This window comes from Diadema antillarum, unplaced genomic scaffold (genome assembly GCF_040938485.1).
Source record: "Diadema antillarum isolate AM-2024a unplaced genomic scaffold, OU_Dant_1.0 seq00000798_RagTag, whole genome shotgun sequence".
NCBI lineage: Eukaryota > Metazoa > Echinodermata > Echinoidea > Diadematoida > Diadematidae > Diadema > Diadema antillarum.
The window spans coordinates 2,574,122-2,587,878 of record NW_027271682.1 but is presented as its reverse complement, the minus strand read 5'-3'; the positions used below and the strand labels follow the sequence as shown (position 1 = coordinate 2,587,878).

Genomic DNA, 13,757 nt, shown 5'->3' with positions numbered 1-13,757 from the left:
ATAATACGGAACGGTAAAAGATGAAAGGAATGATGAAAAAAAAGTAGTAAATTGACAGGTAGGGAGTTTATTGGTTAATTCAAAGCATAGGAATTCAAGAAAATAAATCAAATGACAAAGCTGATGCAAAGAATAGAGAGATTGACAATTAGTGGGGTATATGATTGCTTAGCAGGAGGAGGTTGGAGGTCAAAGGGTTGATATAGTATTGGTTGAGATGAGGATTCAGCTTTCAACTTTTCTACAAGATATTTAGAACCACGTGTGAAATCTTTAAAAAGCATACAATTCTATGGGGAATTCAATCGGTTTTGAAATGGCCGAGGTATCCAAAAACAAAGTAAAACAAAGCGATCCAAATAAAATGTGGGTCCCATCTTTTATTGGGATTGCTCTACTTTGGATATCTCAGCCATTTCAAAACCAATTTTCATCAAATAAACTTTGAATTCCTCTTAGAATTATATGCTCTTACATATTTCATAAGAGCTTTCTCTTTATCTCACAAAAAAGTTATAAACCAGAAGACCCGTCTCAACCAAAACCATTCCATCCCTTCGAATATGCATTATACACTAAATGGTTTAAAGGACAAGTCCACCTTCATATACATAAGGATTGAGAGAATGCAGCAATATTAGTAGAACACATCAGTGAAAGTTTGAGGAAAATTTGACAATCCGTTCAAAAGTTACGAATATTTTAAGTATCTGCGCAGTCACTGCTGGAAGAGAAGACTACTACAGTGTATGATGTCACATGCGTACAACTATATTAAAGGAAAATAAAAAGAGAATTTCACAAAACTTTACTTTCTGAATAAAGTGCACATTTCTTCGACTTGCTACTGACGTATGTTAAGGGTAATGTTATGCCCTCTGCCTTCTGAAAGAGAGAGGTTGAGTGTTCTTTTGTTATGCGATAAAAATGGAAATATGTTGAATTTTCTTTATTCTTTCTTCATATCGTCGTACTCATGTGACATCACAAGCTATAGTAGTCGTTTCATCCAGCCGTGACTGAGCAGAAACTTCAAAAATTCATAACCTTTTAACGGATTGTCTGATTTTGCTCAAACTCTCACTGATGTGTTCTACTAATATTGCTGCATTCACTCAACCCACATGTCCATGAAGGTGAACTTGTCCTTTAAAATGGGAAGAGAAAGAGAAAGATAATACACACACATACATGCAAGTGTCTATGCTGCAAAGAGAATAGATAGAGTAAAAGAAGAAAAATCAGGTAAGGGGCAGCCCACATTCTAGACACATCTGAACAATGGAAAGAGTGATGGAAGAAAGGTTCTAAGATAAAAGGACTGGACAGAAGAAGATACTGCGAAATGAGTGAAAAAAAGAATTAATCTATACAGATTTCAGTACGACACTTATCACATATAATATACACTACCGATGAATAGAAGACATGTACTTCAAAGATGGAAAAATCCACCTATGCCACACAAAGAAATCTTTATGATCGCAGTATTCTTACCCCTCCCGTTTCTTTTGTTTCTCCTACACATGCAAGTGCATGTTCTTTCCTCCTGTTACTATGCTCTTTCCTCAATACTTTACCCTACATATTTGATCTTTTTTTTCATGAGCTTCAATACATTTCATATACCGAGGTTGTATTTGTTTAACACGTTATGAGAAGTCCTTACACAAGTCCTCCTTGCCACTATCAACCTCCACTTTGCCATAATAATAACTTAACGAGCTAGTGGCAGACACTCTTCTACACTCTCTTGCACACACACACACACAGACACAACACAGACACACACACACAGCTAGCATTATATGCACACGACACGACGATGCTATCGTCGAGCCTAGGGTGGAATTTATTCTCACATGTGCGAGCGCTGTTTTCGGCCCTACTTGTGTATCCATGCATGTGAGTAATTAGTCTCCGTGCAAGTCTGTGGTCATAATACCCAACTGCATTGAAACTTCATTTATCTATTTATCTATTTGTGCAGATGATTTAACACTACCGCAGGATGGGTACGAAAACATGTCACATGAAAATGATACTAAACCAGCAGCCAAGCAGATATGTTGAATGATACGAAAACTATCAAATCATATCTCTGCAGGTACAGTAACTAATACTGGACTGTCATCCCACATTCTTGCCTTGTGACAGTAATCAGGGCAAGAAGTGAATATCATTCTTCTATACTGATACAAAATGCTTAACTTTACACCAATATGAGAGAAAAGAATAAACAATGGCATAACATCAATCTCAACACATCTTGTCATGATTAAAGTCATATTACTCTCATCACTATAGTATAGATAAACAAAATTCTGTGTGAATTGGGTGCAGGGAGGGGAAGTTATCTGAACCATGCAGTATTTATTTATCTATTTATCTATTATCATTTTCTCTTTTTTTTTGGGGGAGGGGGAGGGGGGTATGATAACATGCTATCTTTTGCCACTCTTGGGAAATGTATGAGACAACAAACCTTCACTGAGGGTGGTAATATGTAGCCAACTAATTCATTTGCATTAAAACAAGGGAGGGTATGATAATGTACCATCAACGATGACGCCATATTTTCTCATAGAAAATGTGTCTTGCATGAGCACAAGCTTTCGCAATGGACCAACCGACAAAAGGCCAATTCTCACAAATAACTGTGCCCTCAAAACTTCATTTTGGCAGGGGTAAGACAATATTTAGGAGAAATACAACACCTGATACACTATTGTCAGAGGTATGACATTGATGACATTTCACATATCATGATGATGATGATGATAAAGATTACTAAGTAGGCAACAATACAGCCATATGACCACCACAGCAAATTTTGGGGTGCTCTTTAGCAATAGGACATTTCAGAGTTGCCATCAAAATATTTCGTGTGGTCTTTTTTTTTTATCATCAGTGCTATTTCTCTCAAATTTTCAGTCATTATTAGCAGCTTTTATGCCATAGCCTCTTATAATTGCTTTGAATAAATTTTGATTATGGACTTCCAAAAAATAGCTCCATGGAAATCAAGAACTGAGAGGGAGGCACTACTTTCGGTTACAAAAAGAATGATCATCACAAACACATTACATGCAGCTGATGAAATATCACACAAACACTCTGTGATGTTTTTGTCTCCATGTTTGAACTTTTCCTGACACAAAATTCTTCATCATGAAATGATAACAGTATGCCAGGTACTTGGAAAGGACTTTTATTTCAAACAGTTTCTTTATGTATTTGATAGGACAGCCGAAAGCTGCCTTATTCATCCAGAAACGGATAGATGTTGTACTTCTGAATAATGACACCAGCGGAGAAATGTCATATATATCATCATGTATCATCTCACTTTCGCACCAGAATCATGAACTCCTTCTCAAGTAATCTTTTCAGAATATATCTCCCCCCCCCCCAAAAAAAAGTTATCGTATGACACAGTAGCTGTGGTCTGAGAGAGGGGGTGAGCGTAGCTTGTGTAAAAGAGCTTTCCTCGATGGCCAGGAGATGCGTGAAAATCAAGGTCTGTGGGAAAAGACTGCATGTTGCCATTGATTTCCCTTTGGCTGGGTGGCCCTCCCACAGGCTCCCTTCACCATCTATATTCTGCGCTATGGACTTGACAATAATAGATGAAGTTATTCTCGGCTCCGGCTCGCACAGGTTTAGCATGCTATAAATGTCAGGCTGACTTTCTCAGAAGGCTGGTGGGGAAAAGATGCACGGCTCTTTCATAGGAACGGCTCTTAACATACACACTCACACACACTCACCGACACAAGGAACACACACACACACACGAAAGAGAGAGAGAGAGATAGAGACAGAGAGACAGACAGACGGACAGAGATAGAGATAGAGAAGCAGAGAGAGAGACAGAGAGTGAGAAACACAAGCTACACTCGTACACACAAAAAACTGTACACATTACATCCACCGCATCCTATCTGCATCCACGCTTGTTGTGACCATGGCGCCAATTCAAGAACACCCAACGCTGGCTTCACACATTCTCTGCCTATACCTACCCACTGCTTGCCGTTTGTATCTTTCTGTATCCACCCATCAATCCTTCTTTCATTCCCCCAGCCAGTCTATCCATCTACATGTCTCTGTTTATCCATACATGTCATCATTTCAATAGATACATTCATTCATATCTGTCAATATACTTATTTTCTAATCAGCTGCTTTTCCACTATATCAATGGAATTCCAATATTAACATAATAATTCCTTTCCAGTCTATGTTGATAGTATTGGCCTTACTTCAAGAGAAAAAAAAAAAAATGTATTACTGCTTTTCCAGAATGGTCTTACTGCCTAGTACCTATAATCACAAAATCAATGTGAACTTTAAACCAAAATGAGAACCCCCCTCAACACACAAGTTGTATTGATTAAAGTAATGCGAGTCTTTCCGACAAAATGCTTGTCATGTGTGCTGGACGATAAAAAGGGCACTTGAACTTTGATGACTTGCTGATGAAATAGCTGTATACGCTATATATTTCGCGGGGGTTTTATTTTCGCGAATTTCGCGAGTCGGGAGCTATTCGCGAAATTAACAACACGCGAAAATATTACCTTCCAAAATGAATCCCTTGCCTTGATGATACGAACATTTCAGTACTAGTATACCATGTCACGGCTTACCGAACAGATCATACTGGCTAAGCTTGTTTACGCACATCCACGTCTACTTATGAATACTGTAGAAAGCCAATCCATTATCGCAAGGCGGGACCACTCGTCAGAAATCTAGGGGACCACTCGTCAGAAATCTAGCGCGATGGACTTAACCACTTTAAAAATGTTGAATTCTAACTTACTAGTTCACAGAGTTTGGCAAGTCTTTTTCATGCAGTGTATAACTAGTATCATTCTTATTTGCTAGTAAGTTGAAAATTCACACTTTCTTTGCCACTTCATATTTTCTCTGGTCCCCCAATCGCGAATTTAACCACTCGCGAAAATGTGTGACAGCGGCAATTCGCGAAAATTTATGTACGCGAAAATTATAGCGTATACAGTAGCCTTGGCTGTCATCAATATCTGAACGCAACCTAATCATGTAATTTCTGCAATCATATCACAAATGCTTTTACTCATAAAAGAAGACATTTAATACTTATTCATTTGGCTTTGTGTTAATGTATTCAACCCCTGCACACTATGTGATACATTCAACTGATATACAATAAAACGAGAAATGTTTGTGTGCACTTTAATGCCACAAATTTCACGGGAGCCAAGATTCGTGAAAATTGAAAGCATTATTTACCATTTGCAGATGAAACAAAAACCCAACTTTAGTGCTTCAAAATAGTTCTATAATGTGAGTTAGAGATAGAAACAATCAATACAAAAATTTGAATCAGTACAATCAATGGTAAGTATTGTTAAGTATACAAAATGTGAACAATAGTTATGATAAAAAAGTTTCTACACTAAACCGTCTACACTTATGGTTTAGTGAGAAAGATAGTGATATCTCCTTATATATCATAGGCTATATTGCAAAATTTTTATATGGTAGGATGTTTTGTGATACAACTGATCTATACATATGCATCAAATGTGATATCTCGGACATTTTTCAAATTACTGCTCCCAATGGTAAACAGTACCTTTGAAATGCATGGAAAAAATTCTTGTCTACACTGTCTGCACTGAACACCAATGGCAACTTGGAAAAAAAAAATCATGGTGCTAAAAAGGCTGTCAGCTCCGATTCGTAAAAATTTCATGCCATGAAAATATCTTGCTTATATAATATACAGACAGCCATTGATCAGGGCTGTTATCAACCCTGTATTGATCTAGATATATCTGTCACTCTTGGATCTCATACCAATGGTGTAATACCACCACTTCACATTCACCCCTTTCCTTCCTCCTATTCTTGGAAAAGTAATATATTACATATAATATTCTAATATACTACTAGTATGTTAAGCCAAGGGAAACCCCCCCCCCCACCCCCCACTACCCCTACAGCCTGGACACGTCGATGTACATCACCATGAATCCACATTCATGGCATGACATTGGTGACGGCGGTGGGGCTCACTATCTAATTTTCATTTCTGACAGCTCTATGAGTACCACGTTCTCGCAGACTGTGTTGACAGAGTCTATCGTTAGCAAACAGTTCAGCCATTCTCCACGTAACGGGATTCTCTGGCTGGACCACTGCCTGTTTAACAAGCAGCTCCAAAGATGATCCCAAAGGCTACCCGTCTTCAATCTGATACCCAATCTCCCGTCTTCAATCTGATACCCAATCTAGAACTTCTTCTTTAACCTTGGCAAATCTCTGTTTTGTTTTTGCTCTCATTTTTTTTTTTAATGAATCTTGCAAACTGATCTTTCTGTAGCATTTTCAATGACTGCACTGTGATGAATCCACAACTGGACCTGTATGTGGTCTACAGCAAGGTCCTGAGAGGTATTTTTTCCCCCTTCCTTAACAAGAAAACAAATCAAAAAAACTTCTATAACTTCTTTAATAATGGTTTAATGAGAAACTGGAACAACTAAAGTTTTCAGAGATACATAACAGCATTGCAGAGTGAAACTTGGTTCCCACAGACCTCAAAGGTCTAGATGTCTGTGCGGTATACATTTCCATATTGTGACCCTAAACGGGCGACAGATTATCCTCTGATGTGATATGTATGTTGGTCATGCAGGTGGCTCCCTATAATATTGATATCCTACTACACTTTGCATAACATGACCCGTTTCATCATGCTGCTAGCATCAAGCTGAAATGGGAATCCATTGAATTTTGACAGAGAACAGATCTACATCCCTGTCCTGTTTTTTTCCTGCAGGTGAAGAATTGCATTTTTTTTCCCCTCTACCTTCTGAGGCAAAACCTTGTTTTGAGGCAAAATTTGGATACATGCTTTGGCTGCAGAGGTTTGACGGTAAAGAACTAGTTACTGCTCATATTCAGCCCTCTCTCTCTTTCTGCATACACACAAGCATGCGTATGTGCATTATACCACTATGTACATCGTGTACAAGTTGTATGTACCTATACATGTACAATGTATAGCTTCTTCAACTGAGAGGGAAATTATACACATATATACAAATATCATCATACTGTTGAGAGTTGTCAGAACAATGTTGCTGAAAACAGACAGTATAATTTTACAATTAGCATTCGCAGAGCTTATCATATACTGTAAAAGTGGACATTTTCGCAGTGTTGAAATTTCGCGCATTTCGCGCAACCAGAAGCTAGCGCGAAAATAAAAGCACGCAAATATATTTGCATGCCATATATTCCAGTAGTAAATGTCCTGTGTCCACGGAATTAAAAACAGATAAAAAAGCATTTTACCCAGCGGAGTGTGAAAAATTACTTGTGCGAAAATATCCACTTTTACAGCATGTGATATATCATAAACCTTCCTAGAAACGGTAGAATGTTCTGAAGATGTAGCGATGAGCAGAGAGACAAATCATACCACAAATGCACACAAAGGTAAAACATACACACACACACACACACACACACACACAAGTAATAATATCAGCACGAAAAAAACAACAACAACAAAAACAACATCATATCCAGACACAATATGACTGCTGAATATCAACCATGGAATCTCCTGGAATCTCACTATTACCATTAACGACCAATTCCAAAATTGCATTTCATGCTCTGGATAACACAAAAGCTAACCTATGTGAAAAGGGACAAAGCATCAATGTTTTGCTTCTGATATGAATGACAAAGGTACAGTCAGTTTTACAAATGTAGGCCTACACATATGTAGCATCATCCAAAATAGATATATCTCACTCAGCTCTGATATGACACTTTATCCACTTAAAGGCATTATTTACCATTTGCAGATGAAACAAAACCCTAGATTTAGTGCTTTACAATAGGTCTAGAATCTGAGTTAGGGATAGAAACAACCAATGTAAAAATTTTAATCAGGATAATCCATGTAAAGTATTGTTGAATTTAAAATGTGAACAATGGTTATAATGAAAATGCTTCAAGATTAAACTGTCTACAGTTATGGTTTACTGAGAAAAATAGTGATATCTCCTTATATTTCAGGCCTTATTGTGAATTTTTTATATGGTAGAATGTTTTGTGATACAACTGGCCTACACATATGCGTCAAATGTGATATTTCAAACATCTTTTTTTTTTTTAATCACTGCTCCCAATGGTAGACAGTACCTTTAGCTTAAAACTAAAAATAATGAGAGACTTGTAAAAATTGTGCCGGCTCGAAGGCCCAGTGTTCCATATCACACAGGACAGTAAAGTGTAGCTGATTTTTGCCAATTGTATCTTAACGCTATGAATTATCATTAACTGTACATGTTTTCTGCACAGTACTTTCAACATTGTACAATGAACAATTAACATAGTGAATAAAGCAAACCTGAAAACAAAAACAAAAAATGTAATTAATGAGATAGATGCATATCTGTTAAAGGTATGAAATGAAATACAAAACACAAAACAAAAACACCATTCAAACTTCTATTATGATAATAAAATTAATAATAAAAAATACTAAAGGCTTTATCATATTATACAAGATATGCATGGTATGCTGGTGTGCATGGATAAATGACAAATCCTGGAACACAATGCCTTAATACGTACCAGTTAAAGGTAGAAGCATGGAAATGACCCAATCTATTCCACTGGTGGCACATGACATACATGTAGTCAAGTTGATAATTACAGGAGGTCCACCGATTTATGTAAGTGTAGGATATCACTTCTACAACAATATAGAGTATGCATTACTGTTGTAGGACTTCAAGTGTATCAGGACAATTCCTTCCCCCCCCCTCCCCCCCCCCCCTCCCCACACACACACACACACATCCTGGTTAGTGATAGTGTTAGAGAAATGACAAGGCTTAGTAGGGTGAGGTTCAGGGTTAGAATTTGGGTTCTACAGGGTTAGGATAAGGTTTAGGTTCAGGATTAGGATTAGGGTTGGGGTCAGGAAAAGGATCTGGGGAAATTGTCCAGGGGGTAACTGTCCGAGAACCACCTCATGATATCTTGCTAATAAAAGTAATAGGAAGAAGAACCTTGTTGCACGAGCCCCTTTAAGCAAAGACACGCTGCCATGAGTACATCATAGAGCTCACACCAGCAGTTACATACTGTTTGTCTCATTACCACGGAAAACTAGTCTGTGTTCACAGACGCAGTGCTCTGATCATGATAAGGATATTTTCATCTTTTTGTTGTTTTTGATTTTTAAAAAAGCCATCGAAATGCCACTTTCACTAGCTCATAAGGACTATATAATTGTGCATCCTCTCTAACTGCACAGTATTACAAAATGTGTAAATCTGACCTAGGAAATCATTTCCAATCAGTTTTGCTGACATCTTCTGGTCCAAAATGCAGGTGCACAGCAGAAAAGCATGATTAATGACTCGTTATTGTGCATGTAGTATATCACACTTTATGTTTTTATGTTTTTCTACCAGAATCATTTCTTTCCACCAAATGCAAGCTTGCACTTGCTACTTATATCAACAACAAAAAAATGTTTTGAAAAATGAAATATTTGGAAAATATTTATACTTTTCTGGCAGAGAGGTTGTATAAAGCCATAATCTGAAACAAAAACACCAGCTCTTTTGATGACCTAATCCCTCACTCAGTAAACCCTTGCCTTCACTCGAGGGTAGGGAAAGTGGTTTTTGGTTTCTAAGACTACCGGGTCACAGCCCGGTCAGCACATACACAATGCCGTTCTGTCATGTGCTTACATGGCACACATCCATGCTTGCATCCAAGCCTGAATGTTCAGCACCATCTTGGATGCTGCCTTCAAACATACATTGGCTATCCCTATCTCTCCTGATGTGAATACATTCATCATTGGAGATTACACACGCTACGGTGGTTGCCGTGGATATGTTCGCAACCGTGGTCACAATGCATGCCCTATTTTAGCACAATTGGGACTGTCTACTACGATGACAATGATACTGATATCAATGATTATGAAGAAAAAGGTACTGCTGATTATCTTCATCAAATTATCATCTTCGTCATTGTCATTACTATTATGATTACAGCTATGAATGTTTTTTATTATTACTTTTATTATTATCAGTATCATCATCATCATATTATCATATTCATTGTCACCATCACAATAATGTAGAAGACAAGAGGATCTCCTTTTCTCAACAGGAAAGATTTGGAACCATCTTCTGAAATTCAGCATTAACCAGAATCAACAAAAGTTGAAATTCGAAAACTGCATTAATGTAAGCAGATGAACAAACCTCATAATCTCTGTTTATTTACCATACAATTTCCAGACTACCCATTTTAAAAGTTACAGACGATTTGAACTTTTGTACTATCAGTACAAAAATCTCCGGGACTCCCTCCCCCCCGCCCCCCACCAAAAACCAAACAAACAAATCAAAAAACAACAATTTATTCTGACTCCCTTTGGGCCAGAGCCATAAAGATTAGCAACACTTTCATTCCACGATCATAAGAAAGGAGATATTACAGAACAATGATGCATAGAAGGGAGAATAAAGAAATTACTTTCACACTTATACTGCCTTTTCCAATACCAGTGTTATATTCTTTATGAATATGAATATCATAGGTCCAGCCAGGGCTATTTCTTTAAATCCATGTTAGTATTTTGACATGCACAATAATTAGTCAGTTTTTGACAAATTTAACAGTATATGTGACCATTATATAGCTGGAGCAATTCAACTGCTGCATAGTTTGACTGGATGTCTCCCCTTCTCATGCAATCACAATATTTCGATGAAGGTCACTGATCTTGACCACTAAGTAAGAATTGACCTTCAAGCCTCTCTCTCTCTACACACACACACACACACAAAATAATGTTCCAATTTACATCAATCTTTGGACTTACTAAATGGAATTTAAGGTCAGATGACAGTGACCTTTGACCTTGACCTCCTTATCACTCTATCATGTACATACAAATCATTGTCAATTCATTTCTACTCTGTCCACTTCTTGTACTAGTATCACCACTGGGCATTCTTAATACCTGAATAAAGTAATTGAAAATGTCAATATCAGACCAAAGTTTCAAAAAGAAACTCAAAGCCAGGCTGTTCCCATTATGATTTTGATGTATGTTTATTTTTCTGATATTGTACCAATGCTCTTTAAATATCAGTTTACTGATCAATATCAGTTTGCTGTAAAAGTGCTAAATAAGAAACATTTATCACCATTATTATAATTGTCACTAAAGTTCAGTGGCCCTTGACTTATGAGGGATTATGCCCAAAATCTATTCAGCCCACCGAGATACCTCAGGTAGCATTCCCGGGTCAAGTTCAAAGAAAATTCACTGAGCGATTATTCTTTAATCATGTTAACTACAATCTAGCTGCTTCGATGGGTTTTGATGAGATACGAGTGCAATCTATCAGATTGTCAACCTTGTTTCTCAGGTGGTTTGAATGTAAAAGCATTATCTGTGCCATCCTTGAATATTAATCCTCCTTTCACAAACTTGCAAATTTACACAAAGTTGTCAGATATATCTCCTGGTGATTTCTTCATCAATCCAAGGTTTTGTACCTATATTTCAAAATTATATATTCATACATTTTATGACAGCCTACTATCAGCCTTTCGCCTGTAACATAGTAATGTTCCGCCCTAATGTTTACTCCATGTTTGGACTTTGTTACGTATGTGACGTTGCTTTGTACAAATACTGCATGAACGTTTTGGGAAAGTCATAATGCTTTCAAAAGATGTTACCATGGAAACATGACCATCACCATGCAAATTGCCAGGGTAAAAAATGACAATCCTGATCTCTGTTTTGTCAAACATGTCACTACAAATGCACCATGTACAGAGATCACAACAAATGTTCTTGTATTACTATTATCATTTTTTTTTAACCATTAAACATTTAGTCTGCTTCTGATCCGTCAATATCTTCTATGAAAGGGGTGTAACATCAGTTTCATGCTGATTATAATAATATACAGGCGCAGATATTTACGGTTTATATGTGGTATTGGCTGTAGATTTTTTTTTTCCCGGGAGAGGGGGGGGGGGGGGGGGGGAGGAGGAGGGTAGCCGCAGGTATGAGATGGGGATAGCGGGTGAAAGCTTATTCTGCCGCTGCGGCTGGTTTGGATTTCGCATTTTTTATGTTTTGTTTTTTGTTGGGAAAGGAAAGGAATTTGAGGTTAAATGATATGTTTGGAAAGTTGAGATGAGATTAGTATTGATGCACTGTAATATTATGGGTGAATGGGTAATTGAAAAAAAATGTAGAAATGTTTGTTTATAGTTTTTGGTTTTAGGGTGAAAAAGATTGATAGTCGTAAATAAGATGGGTTCTGATAATGTGGTAGGGGTATGGGGCACAGAGCCAAATAAAGATTAACGTTGGTGAAGATTTGATGAGATGATGATGACAATAAGGTTTATGTGGGGTTTTTTTTTTGTATATATGTATGTGTGTGTATATGTATGTATATGCATATATATAGGCCTATATGTGTATTTGTATAATTTATTATATTATATTTTAATGCGGATTATTATATTAATACTGCGGATGATAACTACATCACTGCTGTTAATGTAACACAGAAATATTATTATGTATTGATTGTTTTTATTGATTGATCACCGGTAATATCTGATATTCTATGTGTGATATGGGTTGCAATAATGCAAACTCTAATATTGTTGTTTTGTATCCCCATGTAAGTGTCTAAACCTGCCATTCGTTTTGAATGAAATGGTGGACCTGGTTCTTTTGTATATTTGTTATTCTCACACTTACTTGAACTTGAATAAAGTCATGATTAAACAACAATTGCAAACTTTAGAGGTAGGTGAGAATGCTGTGTGTAGGCGGAAGAGCAACTTGACATGTTTAACAGGTACAAAAGACAAGCTCTTGTGTTTGCAAGAGTAGGAACAAGGTTTCATCACAGTCATTTTGATACATGTGCTTTCATGCATAGACGCTGAAATCAAAGGAAGATATAAAGATACTGTGGCTTACCTTCTCCAACTGGTATCGCTGGGAGGTGACAGGTAAGGTGCACTGTATGGAGCCGCTTCGTGTGAAGGAGTTAAGGAAATCTTTTTATGTCAATGTTTTTTCATTATTCAAATAATACATATCATATATACATACATATATATATATATATATACATATATATATACACACACATACACATATCAATATAAATTTATACATGTACATACACACACATTAGATAGAGAGATATAAAGATACATTCATCAGCAGTCATTACTGGGTAGGAAGAACAAGCATCATTACTACAATATCTTTAAAGGCAGCATTTGCGACAAAGTGTGCAGAACATTATATTACAAAAAGTGCCAATGAACTTTATTTACTTAGGGGAATGCCTTCCTGATATTATGTTTCTTTGTATGAAAACAGGAGTATCAGAGTATATTAATGAGAGAAATTTTGGGGAAAGAAAAATCAGACATACAAAGAAATTTATGGATCATAAAAATTATAGAGAGTTGGACAAATTAGATGGCAGTGTTGAGCAGCTCTTTATTTCTCAGAATTACCTGTTTTCATGCAAAGCAACACAATATCAGGATAAAATGTCCTGTTAAATATGTGTGTATGTGTGTGTGTGTGTGTTTTAAAACTGACCTGAGATCGGGGATGTGGTTAATATATGCAAGTACGGTTCATGAAATTC

The 13,757-nt window shown here is 36.9% G+C and overlaps 1 protein-coding gene across 1 annotated transcript in view; it reads right to left on the bottom strand.

Moving 5' to 3' along the window:
• LOC139739421 (CREB-regulated transcription coactivator 1-like) overlaps positions 1 to 13,125 on the bottom strand; it is a 39,293-nt gene extending 26,168 nt beyond the window's left edge. Inside the window, exon 1 of the mRNA XM_071650037.1 lies at positions 13,070 to 13,125. The gene's annotated coding sequence lies outside the window, so the exon portion shown is untranslated. The remainder of the gene's footprint in view (positions 1 to 13,069) is intronic.
• Positions 13,126 to 13,757: the final 632 nt, after the last annotated feature.